This window comes from Rhynchophorus ferrugineus, unplaced genomic scaffold, assembly GCF_030347505.1.
Source record: "Rhynchophorus ferrugineus isolate W39M unplaced genomic scaffold, kcgeb_rfMv2 rfM10, whole genome shotgun sequence".
Lineage (NCBI taxonomy): Eukaryota > Metazoa > Arthropoda > Insecta > Coleoptera > Curculionidae > Rhynchophorus > Rhynchophorus ferrugineus.
Window position 1 is genome coordinate 26,755,917 of NW_027472589.1, and position 21,960 is coordinate 26,777,876.

General features: G+C 35.2%; 1 long non-coding RNA gene across 1 annotated transcript in view; it reads right to left on the minus strand.

Annotated features, from left to right (window-relative positions):
• Positions 1-21,960, minus strand: part of LOC143203947 (uncharacterized) — an 86,248-nt gene that overhangs the window by 10,381 nt on the left and 53,907 nt on the right. The window contains exon 3 of the long non-coding RNA XR_013007472.1: positions 17,038-17,071. This is a non-coding gene — a long non-coding RNA (uncharacterized LOC143203947). The remainder of the gene's footprint in view (positions 1-17,037; positions 17,072-21,960) is intronic.

Genomic DNA, 21,960 nt, shown 5'->3' on the forward strand with positions numbered 1-21,960 from the left:
ATAAGACGTGATCATTTTCAAATCTGCATAGTCAATTAGTGCAAGAAAACAATAAAGCCAAATGATAACATTTTAAGAAATACTTGCGTTGAAATAATATTGGAAGTTTTAGGTAGATTAGACTAACGTAATATTCAAAAAGTCATTTTCATTTGAAAAGCTATTTAAACAGGCAATACCGCAACTAACCCGAAAGGAGAACCGAAAAAATAGTTGCGCAGTTCATAGGAAACTAGAGGACTGTGTAACGATTAATGGAAACTATTTGGATGGTGTGATACAAAAAAAAACCAACCATCTGTTAGAGAAAATGCTTCTATACAATAACTTTTATTTTATTTGTAGAATGTCTGTTTTATTAATAACATTTAATTTTAATTTTCTCATATGGCACACTGTATTTATTCTAAACCGCAGCCATTTTTCACTTTGGGTTACAACTGAGAACCGAACAAAAAGAAAAGCGATAAGCAAACATTACTAGAAAGTCGCTTTCCATTTTGAGAGCCATGTAAACAAGCAAAACTGCAACTAGTCCAAAAGGTAGACCTAAAAAGTAGTTGCGCAGTCCACAGGAAACTGATTTCAGTCAGACGACTGTGTAAGGATTAATGGATACTATTTGGATGATGTGTTATACAAAAAAACAGCTCTTAAAGAATGCTATTCTGTACAATAACGTGTATTTTGTTTGTAACGTGTCTGTTCTATTTATTATAGCACCTAATTTTTTCTATAATCTGGAATGTAGTAATTTTCCACTTAGCGTTAAAATCGAGAACCGAACGAAAGCAAAACTGGCCATACCAAAGGCTAGACCTAAAAAATGTTGAGCAGTCCAAAGGAAACTTTTGAAAGGAAAAAAATTCAGATTTAGGGGAGCGTGTAACGATCAATGGAAACTTATTGGAGGTTGTTTTATACAAAAAAAAAACAGCTGTTAGACGAAATGCTTCTATATAACTTTTATTTTATTTGTAACGTCTCTGTTGTTTTATTTATAACACTTTATTTTAACTTTCGCAGTGGATACACTGTATATAATCTCTATAGTCGTAGTAATTTTCGACATTGGGTTAAAATCGAGAACCGAACGAAAGCAAAACTCGCCATACCAAAGGCTAGACCTAAAATAATGTTGAGCAGTCCAAAGGAAACTTTTGAAAGGAAAAAAATTCAGATTTAGGGGAGCGTGTAACGATCAATGGAAACTTATTGGAGGTTGTTTTATACAAAAAAAAAACAGCTGTTAGACGAAATGCTTCTATATAACTTTTATTTTATTTGTAACGTCTCTGTTGTTTTATTTATAACACTTTATTTTAACTTTCGCAGTGGATACACTGTATATAATCTCTATAGTCGTAGTAATTTTCGACATTGGGTTAAAATCGAGAACCGAACGAAAGCAAAACTCGCCATACCAAAGGCTAGACCTAAAAAATGTTGAGCAGTCCAAAGGAAACTTTTGAAAGGAAAAAAATTCAGATTTAGGGGAGCGTGTAACGATCAATGGAAACTTATTGGAGGTTGTTTTATACAAAAAAAAAACAGCTGTTAGACGAAATGCTTCTATATAACTTTTATTTTATTTGTAACGTCTCTGTTGTTTTATTTATAACACTTTATTTTAACTTTCGCAGTGGATACACTGTATATAATCTCTATAGTCGTAGTAATTTTCGACATTGGGTTAAAATCGAGAACCGAACGAAAGCAAAACTCGCCATACCAAAGGCTAGACCTAAAAAATGTTGAGCAGTCCAAAGGAAACTTTTGAAAGGAAAAAAATTCAGATTTAGGGGAGCGTGTAACGATCAATGGAAACTTATTGGAGGTTGTTTTATACAAAAAAAAAACAGCTGTTAGACGAAATGCTTCTATATAACTTTTATTTTATTTGTAACGTCTCTGTTGTTTTATTTATAACACTTTATTTTAACTTTCGCAGTGGATACACTGTATATAATCTCTATAGTCGTAGTAATTTTCGACATTGGGTTAAAATCGAGAACCGAACGAAAGCAAAACTGGCCATACCAAAGGCTAGACCTAAAAAATGTTGAGCAGTCCAAAGGAAACTTTTGAAAGGAAAAAAATTCAGATTTAGGGGAGCGTGTAACGATCAATGGAAACTTATTGGAGGTTGTTTTATACAAAAAAAAAACAGCTGTTAGACGAAATGCTTCTATATAACTTTTATTTTATTTGTAACGTCTCTGTTGTTTTATTTATAACACTTTATTTTAACTTTCGCAGTGGATACACTGTATATAATCTCTATAGTCGTAGTAATTTTCGACATTGGGTTAAAATCGAGAACCGAACGAAAGCAAAACTCGCCATACCAAAGGCTAGACCTAAAAAATGTTGAGCAGTCCAAAGGAAACTTTTGAAAGGAAAAAAATTCAGATTTAGGGGAGCGTGTAACGATCAATGGAAACTTATTGGAGGTTGTTTTATACAAAAAAAAAACAGCTGTTAGACGAAATGCTTCTATATAACTTTTATTTTATTTGTAACGTCTCTGTTGTTTTATTTATAACACTTTATTTTAACTTTCGCAGTGGATACACTGTATATAATCTCTATAGTCGTAGTAATTTTCGACATTGGGTTAAAATCGAGAACCGAACGAAAGCAAAACTCGCCATACCAAAGGCTAGACCTAAAAAATGTTGAGCAGTCCAAAGGAAACTTTTGAAAGGAAAAAAATTCAGATTTAGGGGAGCGTGTAACGATCAATGGAAACTTATTGGAGGTTGTTTTATACAAAAAAAAAACAGCTGTTAGACGAAATGCTTCTATATAACTTTTATTTTATTTGTAACGTCTCTGTTGTTTTATTTATAACACTTTATTTTAACTTTCGCAGTGGATACACTGTATATAATCTCTATAGTCGTAGTAATTTTCGACATTGGGTTAAAATCGAGAACCGAACGAAAGCAAAACTCGCCATACCAAAGGCTAGACCTAAAAAATGTTGAGCAGTCCAAAGGAAACTTTTGAAAGGAAAAAAATTCAGATTTAGGGGAGCGTGTAACGATCAATGGAAACTTATTGGAGGTTGTTTTATACAAAAAAAAAACAGCTGTTAGACGAAATGCTTCTATATAACTTTTATTTTATTTGTAACGTCTCTGTTGTTTTATTTATAACACTTTATTTTAACTTTCGCAGTGGATACACTGTATATAATCTCTATAGTCGTAGTAATTTTCGACATTGGGTTAAAATCGAGAACCGAACGAAAGCAAAACTGGCCATACCAAAGGCTAGACCTAAAAAATGTTGAGCAGTCCAAAGGAAACTTTTGAAAGGAAAAAAATTCAGATTTAGGGGAGCGTGTAACGATCAATGGAAACTTATTGGAGGTTGTTTTATACAAAAAAAAAACAGCTGTTAGACGAAATGCTTCTATATAACTTTTATTTTATTTGTAACGTCTCTGTTGTTTTATTTATAACACTTTATTTTAACTTTCGCAGTGGATACACTGTATATAATCTCTATAGTCGTAGTAATTTTCGACATTGGGTTAAAATCGAGAACCGAACGAAAGCAAAACTCGCCATACCAAAGGCTAGACCTAAAAAATGTTGAGCAGTCCAAAGGAAACTTTTGAAAGGAAAAAAATTCAGATTTAGGGGAGCGTGTAACGATCAATGGAAACTTATTGGAGGTTGTTTTATACAAAAAAAAAACAGCTGTTAGACGAAATGCTTCTATATAACTTTTATTTTATTTGTAACGTCTCTGTTGTTTTATTTATAACACTTTATTTTAACTTTCGCAGTGGATACACTGTATATAATCTCTATAGTCGTAGTAATTTTCGACATTGGGTTAAAATCGAGAACCGAACGAAAGCAAAACTCGCCATACCAAAGGCTAGACCTAAAAAATGTTGAGCAGTCCAAAGGAAACTTTTGAAAGGAAAAAAATTCAGATTTAGGGGAGCGTGTAACGATCAATGGAAACTTATTGGAGGTTGTTTTATACAAAAAAAAAACAGCTGTTAGACGAAATGCTTCTATATAACTTTTATTTTATTTGTAACGTCTCTGTTGTTTTATTTATAACACTTTATTTTAACTTTCGCAGTGGATACACTGTATATAATCTCTATAGTCGTAGTAATTTTCGACATTGGGTTAAAATCGAGAACCGAACGAAAGCAAAACTCGCCATACCAAAGGCTAGACCTAAAAAATGTTGAGCAGTCCAAAGGAAACTTTTGAAAGGAAAAAAATTCAGATTTAGGGGAGCGTGTAACGATCAATGGAAACTTATTGGAGGTTGTTTTATACAAAAAAAAAACAGCTGTTAGACGAAATGCTTCTATATAACTTTTATTTTATTTGTAACGTCTCTGTTGTTTTATTTATAACACTTTATTTTAACTTTCGCAGTGGATACACTGTATATAATCTCTATAGTCGTAGTAATTTTCGACATTGGGTTAAAATCGAGAACCGAACGAAAGCAAAACTCGCCATACCAAAGGCTAGACCTAAAAAATGTTGAGCAGTCCAAAGGAAACTTTTGAAAGGAAAAAAATTCAGATTTAGGGGAGCGTGTAACGATCAATGGAAACTTATTGGAGGTTGTTTTATACAAAAAAAAAACAGCTGTTAGACGAAATGCTTCTATATAACTTTTATTTTATTTGTAACGTCTCTGTTGTTTTATTTATAACACTTTATTTTAACTTTCGCAGTGGATACACTGTATATAATCTCTATAGTCGTAGTAATTTTCGACATTGGGTTAAAATCGAGAACCGAACGAAAGCAAAACTCGCCATACCAAAGGCTAGACCTAAAAAATGTTGAGCAGTCCAAAGGAAACTTTTGAAAGGAAAAAAATTCAGATTTAGGGGAGCGTGTAACGATCAATGGAAACTTATTGGAGGTTGTTTTATACAAAAAAAAAACAGCTGTTAGACGAAATGCTTCTATATAACTTTTATTTTATTTGTAACGTCTCTGTTGTTTTATTTATAACACTTTATTTTAACTTTCGCAGTGGATACACTGTATATAATCTCTATAGTCGTAGTAATTTTCGACATTGGGTTAAAATCGAGAACCGAACGAAAGCAAAACTCGCCATACCAAAGGCTAGACCTAAAAAATGTTGAGCAGTCCAAAGGAAACTTTTGAAAGGAAAAAAATTCAGATTTAGGGGAGCGTGTAACGATCAATGGAAACTTATTGGAGGTTGTTTTATACAAAAAAAAAACAGCTGTTAGACGAAATGCTTCTATATAACTTTTATTTTATTTGTAACGTCTCTGTTGTTTTATTTATAACACTTTATTTTAACTTTCGCAGTGGATACACTGTATATAATCTCTATAGTCGTAGTAATTTTCGACATTGGGTTAAAATCGAGAACCGAACGAAAGCAAAACTCGCCATACCAAAGGCTAGACCTAAAAAATGTTGAGCAGTCCAAAGGAAACTTTTGAAAGGAAAAAAATTCAGATTTAGGGGAGCGTGTAACGATCAATGGAAACTTATTGGAGGTTGTTTTATACAAAAAAAAAACAGCTGTTAGACGAAATGCTTCTATATAACTTTTATTTTATTTGTAACGTCTCTGTTGTTTTATTTATAACACTTTATTTTAACTTTCGCAGTGGATACACTGTATATAATCTCTATAGTCGTAGTAATTTTCGACATTGGGTTAAAATCGAGAACCGAACGAAAGCAAAACTCGCCATACCACAAGCTAGACCTAAAATAATGTTGAGCAGTCCAAAGGAAACTTTTGAAAGGAAAAAAATTCAGATTTAGAGGAGTGTATAACGATCAGTGGAAACTATTTGGAGATTGTTTTATACAAAAAAACAGCTGTTAGACGAAATGCTTCTATACAACTTTTATTTTATTTGTAACGTCTCTGTTGTTTTATTTATAACACTTTTTGTTAACTTTCGCAGTGGATACACTGTATATAATCTATATAGTCGTAGTAATTTTCGACTTTGGGTTAAAATCGAGAACCGAACGAAAGCAAAACTCGCCATACCACAAGCTAGAGCTAAAATAATGTTGCGCAGCCCAAAGGAAACTTTTGAAAGGAAAAAAAATTCAGATTTAGAGGAGTGTGTAATGATCAATGGAAACTATTTGGAGGGTGTTTTATACAAAAAAAAAAACAGCTGTTAGACGAAATGCTTCTATACAACTGTGGCGACCGCCACGACCCTTTAGGCCACCACCAATTCACCATCAACAACTACAAAGGTTGGCAACGCCGGTGGATTGGTACCATGCAGTTCCAGGGTATAAAAGACCATCAGGACGACGTCTCGCTCTCTTTTCTTATCACCGTCCCCCTGTAACAGTACCACTTCCACAGCGCTACCGTACTTCCTTCACCTTAACCTAATATCCTGTCAATTCTCCCATCGACCACATGTATCAATCGTAAGTTAAAATAAACACCTTTGATTCAACCAGTGTTTTTAGTTCCCGTGCAAATTCCTTCCAAAAAATAGTAGTGAGTGTTCTGACAAATAATCGCAGCGGCAGCCACACATTTCAACCGACCGATCGATCCGACGAACATTCCTACACAACTTTTATTTTATTTGTAACGTCTCTATTGTTTTATTTATAAGACTTTATTTTAACTTTTGCAGTGGATACACTGTATATAATCTATATAGTCGTAGTAATTTTCGACATTGGGTTAAAATCGAGAACCGAACGAAAGCAAAACTGGCCATACCAAAAGCTAGACCTAAAAAAATGTTGCGCAGTCCAAAGGACACTTTTGAAAGGAAAAAAAAATTCAGATTTAGGGGACTGTGTAACGATCAATGGAAACTATTTGGAGGTTGTTTTATAAAAAAAAAACAGCTGTTAGACGAAATGCTTCTATACATCTTTTATTTTATTTGTAACGTCTCTGTTGTTTTATTTATAACACTTTATTTTAACTTTCGCAGTGGATACACTGTATATAATCTATATAGTCGTAGTAATTTTCGACTTTGGGTTAAAATCGAGAACCGAACGAAAGGAAAAGCGAGGAGAAAAAACGAAAGAAAAGTCATCATCATTTAACCGTTATAAGTCCACGTCGCGAGCAAAAATGAAGGATTTTTTGCCGTCTTTTCCAGCCCTCCACGCGCACACACACACGCTCGCTAATGGTCCAGGACTTCCACGAAAAATTCCGATGCCGAAGCGGGCGCTGGCGGCAGGAACGAACGTCGACGCGATAGGGCGAAGCGGTGCGGCCGGAGGGGAGAAGGTCGGCGGCAGCAGGAGCAACAGTGGCAAACTGAGAGAGCGGCGTTGGTAAAACAGCCAGCGGCCGGATTAAATCTATGCTATTTGATATTCCGCCGACATTTCTGGGCAGGAAATTATTTTTCCGCTTTATAATATCCAGACAAGGGTACCGTTTGCATTTTAAGTAGCGCGCAGTTTTGATTTCGCGCATTATTCAAGATCGTATCTGGGCGTCGAGCTATTCGCGGAATCTCGCGTTCGATCGTTCGTTATTTATGGATCTGTTATTTCGACTGAGTTCGGCGTGTTATTTTTTCGTTTTTTTTTTATCTCGTATTCTCGTCTTATTGGGGAAAATAAGAAGCTTTTCACATACACAATTAGAAAGTGGATGGTTGTGTTACATATGCAACATATTTATATAGTCAATTCAAAACAATAGTGACACGTGTGTCTATATGTGTCGGTCTAAAGTTGTAAATTCATTTTATAGTCAGACAATATTATATTTCTCATTTTATTCTACTTAAAAAGAGATAGAATGCTGTTAGAGAAGTTCGATCATGTAACCGAAAGAGTCTGCAAAAGTTCTCCGTTTGTTAAACGTCTGAAAAATCTTCAAAATATTATGTTTACGGGTTATAAACTCGCAAAAATAAAAAACAGTGTAACTTTAAATTCATCGAAAATAAACCATGTTTATGTGAAACAGGTGATGAATCAAGATCAGCTTGTTGTTAGCTGTATCAGAGATCAAATATACGAAATATAAAAAACAGTAAGTACTTTTTTCAATAAAAACATAATTTAATACAATAAATAGTGTATATACAATTTAAAAATGAACCCAAATACAGGACTATAAACACCACCATAACGAAGTAGAGGTTCTATCCAGATTGCACACATCTGCATCCATACCGAAGTGGTAGTGGTTATTTGGCCAGTATCTCTAAACTTAGCATAGATGAGATTCTATGGAGAATATCGATATCTCGTAAAAATCCGAGGAGTCTGTCTGTATTTTTTTCTGTGGCATTTTTAACATTTGCATATACCTGCCCATACTTCTAATCTAGGTGAGCCGTGCAAGTGACCGTGAGAGAAACGACAGTGGCCCCATCTCAGTCGATTCAAAATACGGTGACGAAGGGAAGAAACGCGAAGAGAGGAGAAATCACCTTTAATCTCAAAGAGCCTGTCCTGGTTGGCCTCCTCGGCCCAACGACGTTGTACCTCGCTATTTATGAAACTAGATACGAATGGTATAAAGTCGGTATGGACACAAACATCCCTGATGGGTAGGGGAAATGAGGCTGCCAATTTTGCTGCACTATCCGCGCGTTCATTTTCCGGCATACCAACGTGAGAAGGGATACACAGAAAACTTGTTCTAACCCCATTTGGATAGAGGATACGGATAACTGACAGTGAGATGGTGACCAGGGAATGGTTGAACCTCTATTCCAGGAAACATTCGGGTGTAGCCATTCTTTGAATATTTGTGTTGAGATGTACGATGAAGCTTTGAATATCGCGAATAGTTCAGCGGTCAATACTGAACTCTGTTCAAGGAGCTTGAAACGGAATGCCCGGTTGTCCATCACATATCCACTGCCAAGTCCGCTGTGAGATTTGGAGCCATATGTACTTGCGGCCAGGGTAAGATTGGAGAGGTTCATAGAACTTGGACCGAATAACGTACAGACAATGTTCTTTTTTATAAAATTGGCATAATTATTCTATTTATTATTTTCTATTTGTTACTCTCTATTCGTGGTATATCGAATCGTAGTATATTCCTCATAATTTTTAAATTATGATAAAGCAAAGATAACCGTTTCATGCTTGCAACTGTCACTATCAATTATAAGTGTTGGTCAGAGTTATTGATGTGCAATTCTATGTAGATCTATGGATAACAAGCATACATAAACACCACCGAAATTGTTATCTGCTGCCTCTTCGTGACAGAGTACCTAGCGTGTGGCATTTGGCTTTTTCCTTTGTACGCATTGCATGTTCGCCATAGCTGAAGCTGGAGAAGTGAGTGCGCAGTAGCAACAGATTATTGATTATTTATTTATTTGAATTTGTATCTTAATCCTACCGAGGTCCACTAATTTTAGTGGCAGGATCTCGCGCGTTGCCTCCATTGATCGCATTGCAAGTCGAAGCATACCTAAACGGTACCAAATGTGGTTCCTGCCGGCTCTTGATGATAGCGTATCTAGCGCGTTTGCCTCTGGCTTCTTCCCTTGTACCCATTGCACGTTCATCGTAATAGGAGTTAGGAGAAGTGATTATACAATTCCAACAGAGTTGCTTATTTATTTATTTATTTATTTATTTATTTATTTACTAGTATTTACAACCTTATTTATATACTGAAGATTTAACTTTACCCAGGCGAGGCCCTAACCCTATTGGCAGGATCTCGAGCGTCTGATTCCCTTGATCTCATTGCACGTGAATTATTGTTAGTGTTAGGGTATAAGTTGGTACGTTATGCATTACCTTCCCTTGGCACAGTGTGCAATACCGTTAGTTGACGGTGCGTTGTTTGCACAGTATTATAAGCTGCCATTAATATTAACTGTCAGTACCATCATATTTCATTATTACCTGACAATATAAAGATGTTAGTTGGGTATTATAAAAAGTTAAATTAATTTGTATTGTTTTATTTAAATATATATTTTACGACCAGAGTTCAAAATTAACTCTACATACGTCGACGAATAAACAAAGCTTTCCCTATAATCATTATCATTTATCATTTATTTTTGGTATTTGGTTAAAAGAAATTTGCTGCTGAAGCCCGTCAAACATTTTTAAAAACCTATACTGATGCTGCTCATCATATTTCAATTACTCAATGACAAAGAATCGATCGGAGGAAAAGTTTGAAGACAATGAATTGCAACAATGGTTGGGAAAAAATTCAGTTTAAACTATCAAAAAATTTTTAGACCATTTAGTAGTTAACTGTTCCCATATGTTTAAATCCGATGCGAAAGATTCAAATAAAAACAAAATCTATCACACGGCATTTATTGAAAATGTTATTCGCTTACCAAGCAAAAAGTTAAGAGGCTTCTGTAGCGTATTGTAACTGGAAATGAAAAATGAATCTACTACTACAATTATAATTACAAAAAGTCATGGGAGTGCCATTCACATCGACGCCCAAGCGGTATATTCTTGGCCTTCATTCATGGCAAAGCTCGTAACACGTTGCAAGAGTTGTAAAACATATACTATTGCAGCATGGCTTGATTGAAAAGAAGAAGTACGAGAATAGACCAATAATTGTACGAAACCACTGGTAGTTTTTGGATAGGTTATCGTCATGTTACCACAAGATAAAATATTTGAAATGAAGGGAATTTAAAAGCGCATGGTGATGGTATCGAAAAATAGTCCTAATAAGACAAAAGTATTGACAACCAATGGATTGTCCGCCATTACTTTGGAAGTAAAATCTATTTTTGAAATTAATGAAACAAATGAATAATAATAAGCATAATCGACCAAGCCTCAGGAAATTTTGCTTCTCTAAGATGGTGCGTGTGAAGAAGAGGAAGTATTACAATTAATATTAAAATTCGGCCGCTTATGTATGGCTCAGATATTTGTCAAACGAATGCTTCAGAGACTTCAATAGTCAAATGGAGATTTCGAGTAGAGAAATGAGCCAAAAATATAGAAAAGGATCTATTGATTGAGGATGTAAATTAATTGTTATCGATTGTTTAGAGGATTGAACAAAAATATGTGGTTTATTAGACCGAAGGAACGTGAGAGAAATGCTGTGGAACCTATTAAAAAGCTAAAAAACAAGTATACAAGAATAGGTTTCTTAAAATGTTTAAAGTACCTAGAATATAACTGAAGTTAAGATCGCCATATTTAAATATTCTTAACCATTATCCACTAATTACAAAATTTTAAAACTGATATTAAATATTCCTATTTATTTTCAATTACAGTAATTTTTTATTACCAGTATTATATACTCACATAAAGTTTGTTGTTAATTATCCTTTCAAAACCAATTTTCTTCGATGCAGATATATCTGATAATCGAATCATGCATGAATAAAACGCATAGGTAAATGTTCTAGCGTTGCGAAAATAGTAACTAAATAATGATTTATTCATTGCACAAGTTGGAAAGTCTGCAGCACCGCATATCTTATTTAAGCATCTGTTTCTAATTATTATTAAATGAACAAGTATACGTATGCTAATTCATTCGAAATAATTATGTATGACAATAATCATGTTAATTATCTTCAATGTTCCTTAATGTTTATGCATTCACAACGTTGGTAACATACGCGATATCATATAAAAGAACATTGGGTTTGTGTACTATGAAAACGAATTATCTATAAGGACTTGAATTAATTTTAATGCATCTCGTAAATTTAATGTTTTCTCGTGAAAAATTTCAAACAATAGTATTTAATTAAATAATCTCATAGCTAGGAATACACTGTCAGGAGACATCTAATTAAAAACTTTTAGCATATCTTAATGATATTAGACCAGATTCAGACCTGACACTCTAAAACTAATTGTTGCCGCAAGGTTTACAAAATGTTTAACGCCTGATGAATCAGCAACATGGGCATCGTTTGAAAGTATTGTTCAGACACTCGAATACATTTCTCAGATCTCTCAAAATACATCTGCTGTTTTTTTTACAACACATGAGCGCCACGAGCGACGAACAAAGAAAGTGGCAACACAAAAATATGACGATATTCGGAAGACAATAACCAAATATTTTGTTGAAATAGTAGTTTGTTTGTCATTGATTATTAATGTTAAACGTATAAGAGACTCGGTGCAATTTATGTTAATTTCGGGTTTCTACTTTTTAATTCAATAAATGGCCGTTAATGGTCAAAAATAGTAAAATAATTATATTATTGAATATGTAGAAAACTGGAACAATTTTTTTTAAATGGGTTGCTGATTGTAATCCGTCCCCTAATTTACCTTATAAACAGTTTGTTGCGACGTAATTATAGGTTTTACTGATACTTAAATTATACTTATATACGTAACAGGTCAATTGAAAAGCCCCCGCCCTACCACAGTAAAACACATTTTTTGCCAAAATTAGTTTTTTTTATTCAACATAATTCCCTTCAAGGGTTATACACTGATTATAGTGACCCTCCAACTTTTCGATATAATTTTTGTAGTACGATTTGTCCTTTGTTTCAAAATAGGCCTCAGTCTCGGCGATCACCTCCTCATTAGACGAACATTTCTTCCCAGCGATAATTCCTTTGAGATCTGGGAACAGGAGGTAATCGCTGAGGGCCAGATGTGGAGAATACGGTGGATGAGGAAGCAATTCGAAGCCCAATTCATAGATTTGTGCCATCGTTTTCACTGACTTGTGACACGGTGCATTGTCTTGTTGAAGCGTTTTTCCAGCTGTTGATGGTCCTTCCTTTTTCAAGGCAGTTAATGAAAGTTATTCCATGCACATCCCAAAATACAGACGCTATAACCCTGCCAGCCGACTGTTGCGTTTTCCCACGATTTGGAGCGTGTTCATCGTGTGCAGTCCACTCGGATGGTTGTCGATTAGACTTCGGAGTGAAATGATGGAGCCATGTTTCATCCATTGTCATATATCGACGCAAAAACGCGGGCTTATTATGCTTGAACATCAACTCGTCGTTGTTTTTGGTCAAAATGAGCTCGCGCGGCACCCACCTGGCACACAGCTTTCTCATACCCAAATATCCATGAATGATATGATGTTTACGTTCAGTTGATATCTTTAGAGTGTTTTTAAATGTTTTCGTCGGTAACAACCTCTTGCTTCACTCAAAATGCTATAATTCACAAACTAATGATCCGACAGCTGTCAAATTTATACACGCATCTTTTGAGGATTAGGGCTAACTAAAAAACATATGAATTTAATTCTAGTGTCAGGCCGGGGACTTTTTAATTGACCTGTTATCACAAATTCTGGGATATTAGAACAAGCACTATGGTAGGCCGGGGACTTTTCAATTGACGTGTTATGATCATCTGTATCTGTTAATTGCGAGTCTAGCGCCGTATTTAAAGAAATTATTGCGCTGTGACAAGTTTCTCCTTTTAAATAGCAGCGAATTAGCGTATTTTCTGAGGAGTAATTCCTTCCTGCTCTCTATTGGGGATATTTCCGTCTCCCAATACAAGCTCTCCACCGGGCTTGTTCGAAAAGCTCCCTGTGCTATTCTTATCGCTGTATTTAGAGAAGAAGAAGCCGCAGAAATGAAGCATTGACATCCATAATTTAGCTTGGACAGGGTCAGCATTTTGTAGATACACAAAGAAGAAAAATGTGAATGTGACGTAATGAGAAACTCAATGAAAAAATGTGAATTATTATAAACAATTTTGGAACATTCGACATATTTAGTTGAATTCAGTCTCTTCTCGTAAAAATAGTTATAATACTATAATCTTTAATATTAATTAGAATATGTTTATAGAAATTAGCAGGAATCGTATTTAAAAACTATAGTTACTTTTAATACAACAATAAATTTGTTTTTTCTCTTTTATTTTCATGTTCGCTCCGTGAACTTACTGAACGACCCGCCGTAGCGTATACAACAAAATACGGCTGTTCCAAACTGCGAAAGACCAACGTCGTCGGCAGACTCCCCACCGTCTTCGACACGGAGTTCATAATCCTGGCGGATTTGTTTCGCTTTTACGGGGCCGCCGTACGCTGCGGATTTATTTACCGTGGACGTATTTCCGCGTTAGACGGCGCGGCGTCGCGACGTCTCCGGGGAGGCGTATTTCGCGTACGGTTCCGGTTTATATCTTTCTTTATGCCGCCATCGACTTCATATATGTGACATTTTGGGCCGCGGTAAACGATGTATAGTCGAGATGGGAGCGGGGCGACGGGTGTGGGGGGATAACGGCTCCGAAGGGGAGGGGGGTTAACGGCGTGCAGGTGTATCGGTCGTAAAAAGGGTGCGCGGCGAAGCGGCGACGCGACGGGGGGAAGGGGAGGGAGATTCAATGAAATTCCTTCGTTTGCGTTTCGAGTCGTTTCTTTCCACGGTTATTTGTTTTTTTTTTCATAGGGAAAATATATAAATAAATATTTCCTTAACTGATTCTATTATTTCTTGTGGCAAACGAAGGTAGAAAGAGAGAACTGCATGTATTTTTTAACTTTTTTTTTGGTTTTTGTTTACCTAATTTTGCTTCCTCTGTTTTGTTATAGATGGCGTGCAGTATCATGTGTGGTTGTCGATGAGATCGTTTATCGGAACACTCACTACTATTTCGGTGGAAGGAATTCGTACGGGAACAGAAAACACCAGCTGAATAAACACTTTTATTTCATGTGTTAGATACTACATGTGTTCGATGGGAGGATAGAAAGGATATTAGGTTAGGTTAAGGAAGTACGGAAACGCTATAGAAGTGGTACTCTTACAAGGGGTAGAGAAAAAAGAGTACAAATTCATCAGCATTGCCAACCTTTGAATTTAATGTAGATGTAACAGTGGTGGCCTAAAGGGTTGTAGCGGTCGCTACAGTAGTTCAAATAAATATATCATAAACATGACGTAATAGCATAGACTTTTAGAAACTTATGATTTCTGCTCCGTGACATATTAATTGTCGCTTTTGGTTTTAACGACTTAAAAGTGGTGATAAGAACTGTGAGGGCTAGGAATTTCAATCGAAACTTTTTGTTAAAGATGTGGGAGAGATAAATGTGTAAAATTGTTAGTTATGCTTGTAAAATTCTAATAGTCACTTCCCACAATACTGCTTTTATAATATCTGCATTTTTATAGATTTATGGCGGCATTTTGACCTCTTTGGCATTTTGTCGAACAGCATTTGAACATGTTTTGTGACTCTACCTAGCCTCTGACTTATTTGAGATGGAAAAACCTTTATAATTGACTATTGGCTAGAAAAAAAGGTGATTAGCAAATGCAGTATACTTTTGGAGTGAGCGTGACATACATACCACCTTAAATAGGTCGAACCGATGTGTTCTAATCCTCAATACTCTTTCAATTAAATTTGTTAAACTCACAATTCTCGATAATTCGTGAGATCAGAGTCGACAAGTATAGATTCAAAGACTCATATGAAAGCTCGGCTTGTTTCATTTAATTGTAATCAGTGCAAATAAATTAAGTAGTGTAAAGTATTTTTTTTATTAATTTCATTCGCAAACATGTCCAGCTAAAATCGTCAGCTGTGAGCAATCAGGGCGCAAGGGCAATTAGCAACAATAAACAAAAAAAGGAGTTCCAACGGGAGTCTGCTCAGACAGCTATAGAAGAAGTTCTCCCACAACGGAGAGAAAAACTAGTCCAGGTAGTTTTTATTAAAACACTTATTGACGAAAGATCAGCTCAACTTTTAAAGAACGTTCAGACAACATAACGATGGCTACAAAAAAGGGAAAATCGAAAGGAATTGACAGAGAATGCCAACTCGAAACGTTTCAATATCGAGATTGCATGGCTTGCCGGATATAAAAGAAGACTTACCGTACCTAGTGATGATAAGTGGATTTACAACGATAAACCCAAGTGTCAAATGTTATAGGTTAGTAAAAAAGGATCATCCACATCGACATCAAAGCCGAACATTCATTGCCATCAAGTCTTGCTGTGAATATGATGAGATGAAACTGTTACTGCAGAACTGCCGGCGTCAGTTGAACAAATTTAAGGATGTATTGTTGCAAAAAAAATCAACAATAGCGACTAACGATCGGAAACGCATTGCAATAACATACTGAACATGCTGAAGAAGTCAATTCATTTCCATATTGTACGAAATGATGGAAAATACTTTGATTAACATACGTTGTACCAATTATTATCAATAACTATTTTTTTTAAATGAAATCGTTGGAAAAAACCTATAGTGACAAAATGCAATCAGCTTGGGCTCAAACTAAACCAAATGTATTGGCTGAGAGGGCGTACATCTAAATTATCAATAGATAACAAGGTTTTGCTATATTAATTAGTACATAGGCCCATTTCCATAGGCCATAGGACCTATGGCATTAAACTGTGGGGTACTACTAGCAAATCTTACATAGTTATCCTCCAGAGGTTCCAGAACAAAGTGTTGCGAGTCATCGTCGATGCCCGTCGATGATATTAAGTGTCCAACAAACTAATTCAGCGCGATATCCCCTTAGAACCTATAACGAGTGTGATTCGAAGTGTCAGTGCGAAGTACTATGAAAGACTATTAGCACAATGCACAATGCTCATTCCAATGCACTCGCCAAACGGTTAAAAGTGCGCGATGACAGCGTAGTGCATAGGCTAAAAAGCAAACTACCATACGAACTGATTAATAGATACATGGAGTGAGATTTAATAAGCTCTATAATAAGTTGGAATAATATCTGAATAAGTTAGGATATACTTTAAAACTAGTTGAAATATTATCTAGAATAACATATAGATTATAAGTTATACAGCAGACCACTTACCGAGGTGATTTTCTACGTGTCAGGATAGGTATACTATATAAAGGAAATCACATAATAATACGTATTGCCCACGGGTAGATTGTTGAAGTTCTGAGAGATTAATATAAAAAAATGAAAAGGTAAAATCATGACCAGAACACAAGCAAGCACCTAATGCTCTTGTAAATAGATATTAGATTACCCTATTTATATATTTATAATAAATATTATGTAAAACAAATTTGAAGTATTTACGTGATATTTTCTTACACTTACCGTTCTTTTTAAAGGGTGATGCAGGTGTTAGGCCCTGTAAAAAAAGGAAAAAACAATATAGATTTATAAATTAGTTCTTAAAGTTAAAGATAAAAAAACTTTAACACTAATTTGATCGTTTTAAAATAGCGAAATATCATTGGATGCATGAAAGAATTTTAGTATCATTAATAAGATGCCCAAATTTAATTAAACAATAATGAAATATTCCTGTCGCTATAAACTATGTGGCATAGAGACTAAAATTGTTCCTATAGAAGTATAAAAAATTTTTTGGTAGTTTGCTTGTAAATAACAATATATTGTATATTAATATAGCAGCATTTTGGAAAGATATTTTTCAAAATTGTTAATGTAATAGGGTAAAAAAATTAATATTGTGAATGGTAAATAGTAAACCACTTTTGACTGTTTTTATGGCAATAATAGGTAACAATACGATTACTCTCTCGATTTTTGTTAAAAAATATTTCCGTTCAATAATACAATGTGCAATGATTTTTAGTTATGTCACGGATTAGTTTTTTTTTCTATGATTAGGTATATGTTTAAATTTTATACAGTATTTATGATTTATGGTTTATGGTTATAAATATAAAAGTAATTCTACATCGTTTAAAATAAAATCATAAATTGCATGTTAATAGTATTCAGTACTTATCTTTTTCTTTTTATCTTTTTTATATTTTTTAAAGTAAGTACATGAAGGAATATCTCCGTCTCGTTTATACTACCATTGGAAAATATAAGCTCATATAAAATTAACTGCTCCACGCCACTAACTCCGTCCTTTCCTCTCTCACAACTTATACAGGAAAGGGTTCATAGATCATCGTCTGACATCACAAATTAAAAAACAATCGAACCATGCATTTGACTGAAAATATTAATTAGTATTTTCAGTCGCTGTTTTTTTGACTATCGACTGTTTCGACTGTTTTCAGTCGATAGTTCCCAACTCTAATATATATTGTTTACATATAAGAAATAAGTTTCTCGTAACAAAATAAATAAATAAATTTAATTTCTGTTACATTATTACATTCAAATTTATAAATCTGTATCGAATTATGTAATGAACCTTTGAAACTATTTGCATAACGGGCGTTTACGATTATTTATTCATGTGTTTTATTAATATATATTCCCTAATTATTATATTGATACCATAACTTAAATGAAATAGTAACGGAAATAATTTTCATGTAATCACAAACAATTTTTAATATTAATACTAAATATAATTTTATGGTTCATTAGATATGTTCTATGAATATACTAATTACTGTTTTTTTGCTATGTATTAGTTTAATAAAAAAAACAAGGACAATTATTGCTCAACTAATAAGCCCTATAATATAGATATATACTATTGGTAAAGAAATATTGTTGATATAGTCTGTAGATTCAACTTAACATGTCGGTATTGGAATACGCGACAGGTAATTAGACCGAAGGGTTTGATTTTATAAAACTAATTACCGAAGAAGGAAATAAATGATGTTGGTTGTAAATACAAACACGACATCGAAATTATTTAACATCTTGAAAAAAATACTACGTTATTTAAGTGTCTAATGTGGTATTTTTGTAAACTTTGGTACTAAGTATTTGAAGCAATCTCCATCTTTGGGAAGTAATTCTACTAATTCATCAATCCCTATTTTATGAGCAATGGTGGTAAAAGAGCTTTAGCTAGGTGGAGGTACCAATGATTCTTGGAGGATATTTTTTTCACCAACTTTAAGCCCCTCTGGTGTTTTGTATTGTTTGGTTTAGTGTTTAGTATTTTGTTCGGTTTCGGCTATCCCACAGACACAAAAAGCAAGAATTTTTTTTTTAATCCAGCTTGTTGTCCAAGTAACATGCAAAGTCTTTTAAATTAACTTTAAACGTCACAGACCTGATAACCATGACCTCGATATTTTGAATAGCAAAGAGGAATTTCAAGTTTTCGTGGACTTCTATGAACTGGATTCTGTCCAGGAATGAACCTACAGTCACAATTCCACAATTCTTCTAATATTGAAAACGCCCCTTCAATCATTATTCAATCTTTATACCTAAAGGAGTTTTTATTATTAATGATTTAAACGTCGATGGGCAATATTTAATTCTTCGATGATTAAAATACTTCGAATATCTTCGACGTAATTAGCTGTAACGTTTGACATGTATAAAAAGTTAAGTTAAGTTAGAATATAGGCGGGTAAATAGTAAACATTGTGTACACAATAAGAATATAAGCGTCGTAGACTACATATGTAATGTGTAGGAATTAAAATAAGTAAATAAAGTCCAGAAATCGTTCAAAACACAGTTTATTATTTGGTGAACCGAAATCGACGACCGCAGCAGCAGAAGACGATGACCTGAAACAATTGCCCAGTAATGACCAACTCCTCAGAATGCTCATTAGAGACCAAATGGATCAGGTAATGCATGTAATCGACCCAAATTAACTTCGAATAGTAACCTTTTCGATAATTCTTCCCTTTTTAACTGAAACACGTGAGCGTAATGTTAAAACGTCACACGAAACAAACAGAACAACTCCGAGAAAAGTTCGCGTTGACGAAACTTCTTCGTCCGGCCATTCGACCTTTTCGACAAAGTTAAGGGGAACGAGCGGGAAGCGGAGGAGAAGGGCCCCGGCGGCGATTTTTCTCCAGCGCGGGGGCAGGAGAGGGAGGAAGAGCTCGCGGACACGACTACGGCGACGAGGACGAGCAGGAATCTTAACAGATCGCCCTGTCTGCCGAGCAATATTGAAAGTTGCGATGACGGAAGGCCAAAGTAATTTGTTCGGGACGGTCCGTGTATCCATTTCCCGGCTGGCGGCGGGAGAGTTTCGCCAACTCGCGCCCGACGACTCCCCGCTCCTTGCAGTCCCACGTTCGTATTTGTCTTCCGTTCGGGACTGATAATCGGGAGTTGAATTATGAGCGGGTTTTTGTCTTCGTGCTCCGTGCAAACTTTTTTGGATCGTTTGTCGTCGGTAAGTTATTATCATAATTTTTCTGCAGTTCGCGTAGTCTAGCGAACGATACTTTGGTAATAATCCACGGAATATTATCATTTCGTTCGTACAAATGTAAATAATAACAATAATGCACACATTTTATTTAAAATATAAATATAAATACAAAGAATCAAACATAAACGGTAATTTTGTAAAAGAAATTTATTGATCAATGGTATACACAAATTCAACATTTAACATATTTCAATGTAGTCACCTCCGTGCTCTACACACTTTTGCCGCCGACATGGAAGCTTGAATATTGCTTCTTCATAAAGAGTTTGAGGGTGAGTTGTCAGCCAATTGCGCACATACTCGTCCACTTCTTCATTTTTTTTTCGTACAAATCTTTTGCCTCCAAGTGATTCTTTCAAGGGCACAAGCAAAAGATAATCACCAGGTGACAAGTCAGGACTAGGCTGCTCGAGGGTTTCCCAGCGCATTTCTTCCTATTTATTCTTTGTCAAAACTGTGGTGTGTGGACTGGCGTTGTCATGAAGGATGATGACGTCTCGAATGGGCATACCCCGTCGTTTGGTTCGATAATTTATGATGATGCGTGGTGCAACAGACGAAGGTAGCTCGCGTTCACTCATGGCTGTACTACGGATAGAACACTCGACTATCGAATCCTCTAGATCGGAATTACGTGCAAAGCTAAATAGCAATATAACCGTTTATATTTGATTCCCCCCGTAAGTCTAATTAATTGCAGTTTTTGGTTACCGATTTTTCTTATGGCTCATCTTGTTTTGTGACTGACTAGTCACTAATTTTCAGTTATCGGTGAGTTTGGGTAAAGATTTTTCAAATATTAGAACCATATACTGGTTTATACAACGGCTTTAATTGATTTTTGTTTTGTTATATTTTAGAGTCTCCATTATACCGACCAGTGTTTATCTGGAATGGCCTTACAGTTTGACGTGGACTTTAAACCACGGTCCTCGTCATCAAGCCTATCGACTGGCCAGTGACCATCTTAGAAACCACCCCAGAAAACCTCCGGTCTTACTCTGCTTAGTTACTGACGTAACTGGGATGGTTATTCCTTGTCGGATATTTCATTGTTACCTATAAAAACATTTACAATTTCAAACGCAAATATAAAGTACATCCATGCTCCAGTATGATTCGAACCCACGATTATCGCAACAATAGGAAATTCGCACTGTGGCCTTGACCAAACTTGTAACAAGTCAGCACAATGTATTTTATTCAAAGTATTCTCTATCAGTAGTAGCAACTTTTCCACATCTTTCAAGCAATTTACGGATTCCATCTCAAAAAACCTTAGCGACTTTTAGACATGTCGAATTCTACATCTTAGTACAGAGACCTATAAAATACCAAGAGAATATTATCACAGATGTTGAACACGTGTGGTGTGCCAACAACGACGTCCAGTAAACGATAACGAAGATCTGGCAACCCCAAGACGGTTATCTGGGATCTTATTGAAGGGTACTTTGTATCATTCAGTCACTGACCATTGTTCAGTTCAGACGTGCCACCATCCACTGTCCAAGCGTCTCGGCAGGTGAAACTGCGCCGTTCACTTTTCTCTCTCTCATATTTTTTTAAGGTCATTAAAATCGGTCACATCATATAACCACAACTGTTTTACTTTGTCTTACCTCCTTATTCGCTAAGCCAGAATCCCCAAAGAACGATGCCTCTTTTGAGGATATTTACGAATCAACTCATCTTTTGGGGTAAAGCACTATTCAGACAGGTCACGGCTTATATATCGGAACAAGTAGTAGTCAGAAGGAGTAAGGTCTGTATTATTTATGGTTTAATCGAGTAATGTCTTTATATTCTCGTCTTCACCAAATTGTTTTGGCTGTCTAGAATGCTCTTTATCTTCCGTGTCAAAATCACCACTTTTAAAACGTCTA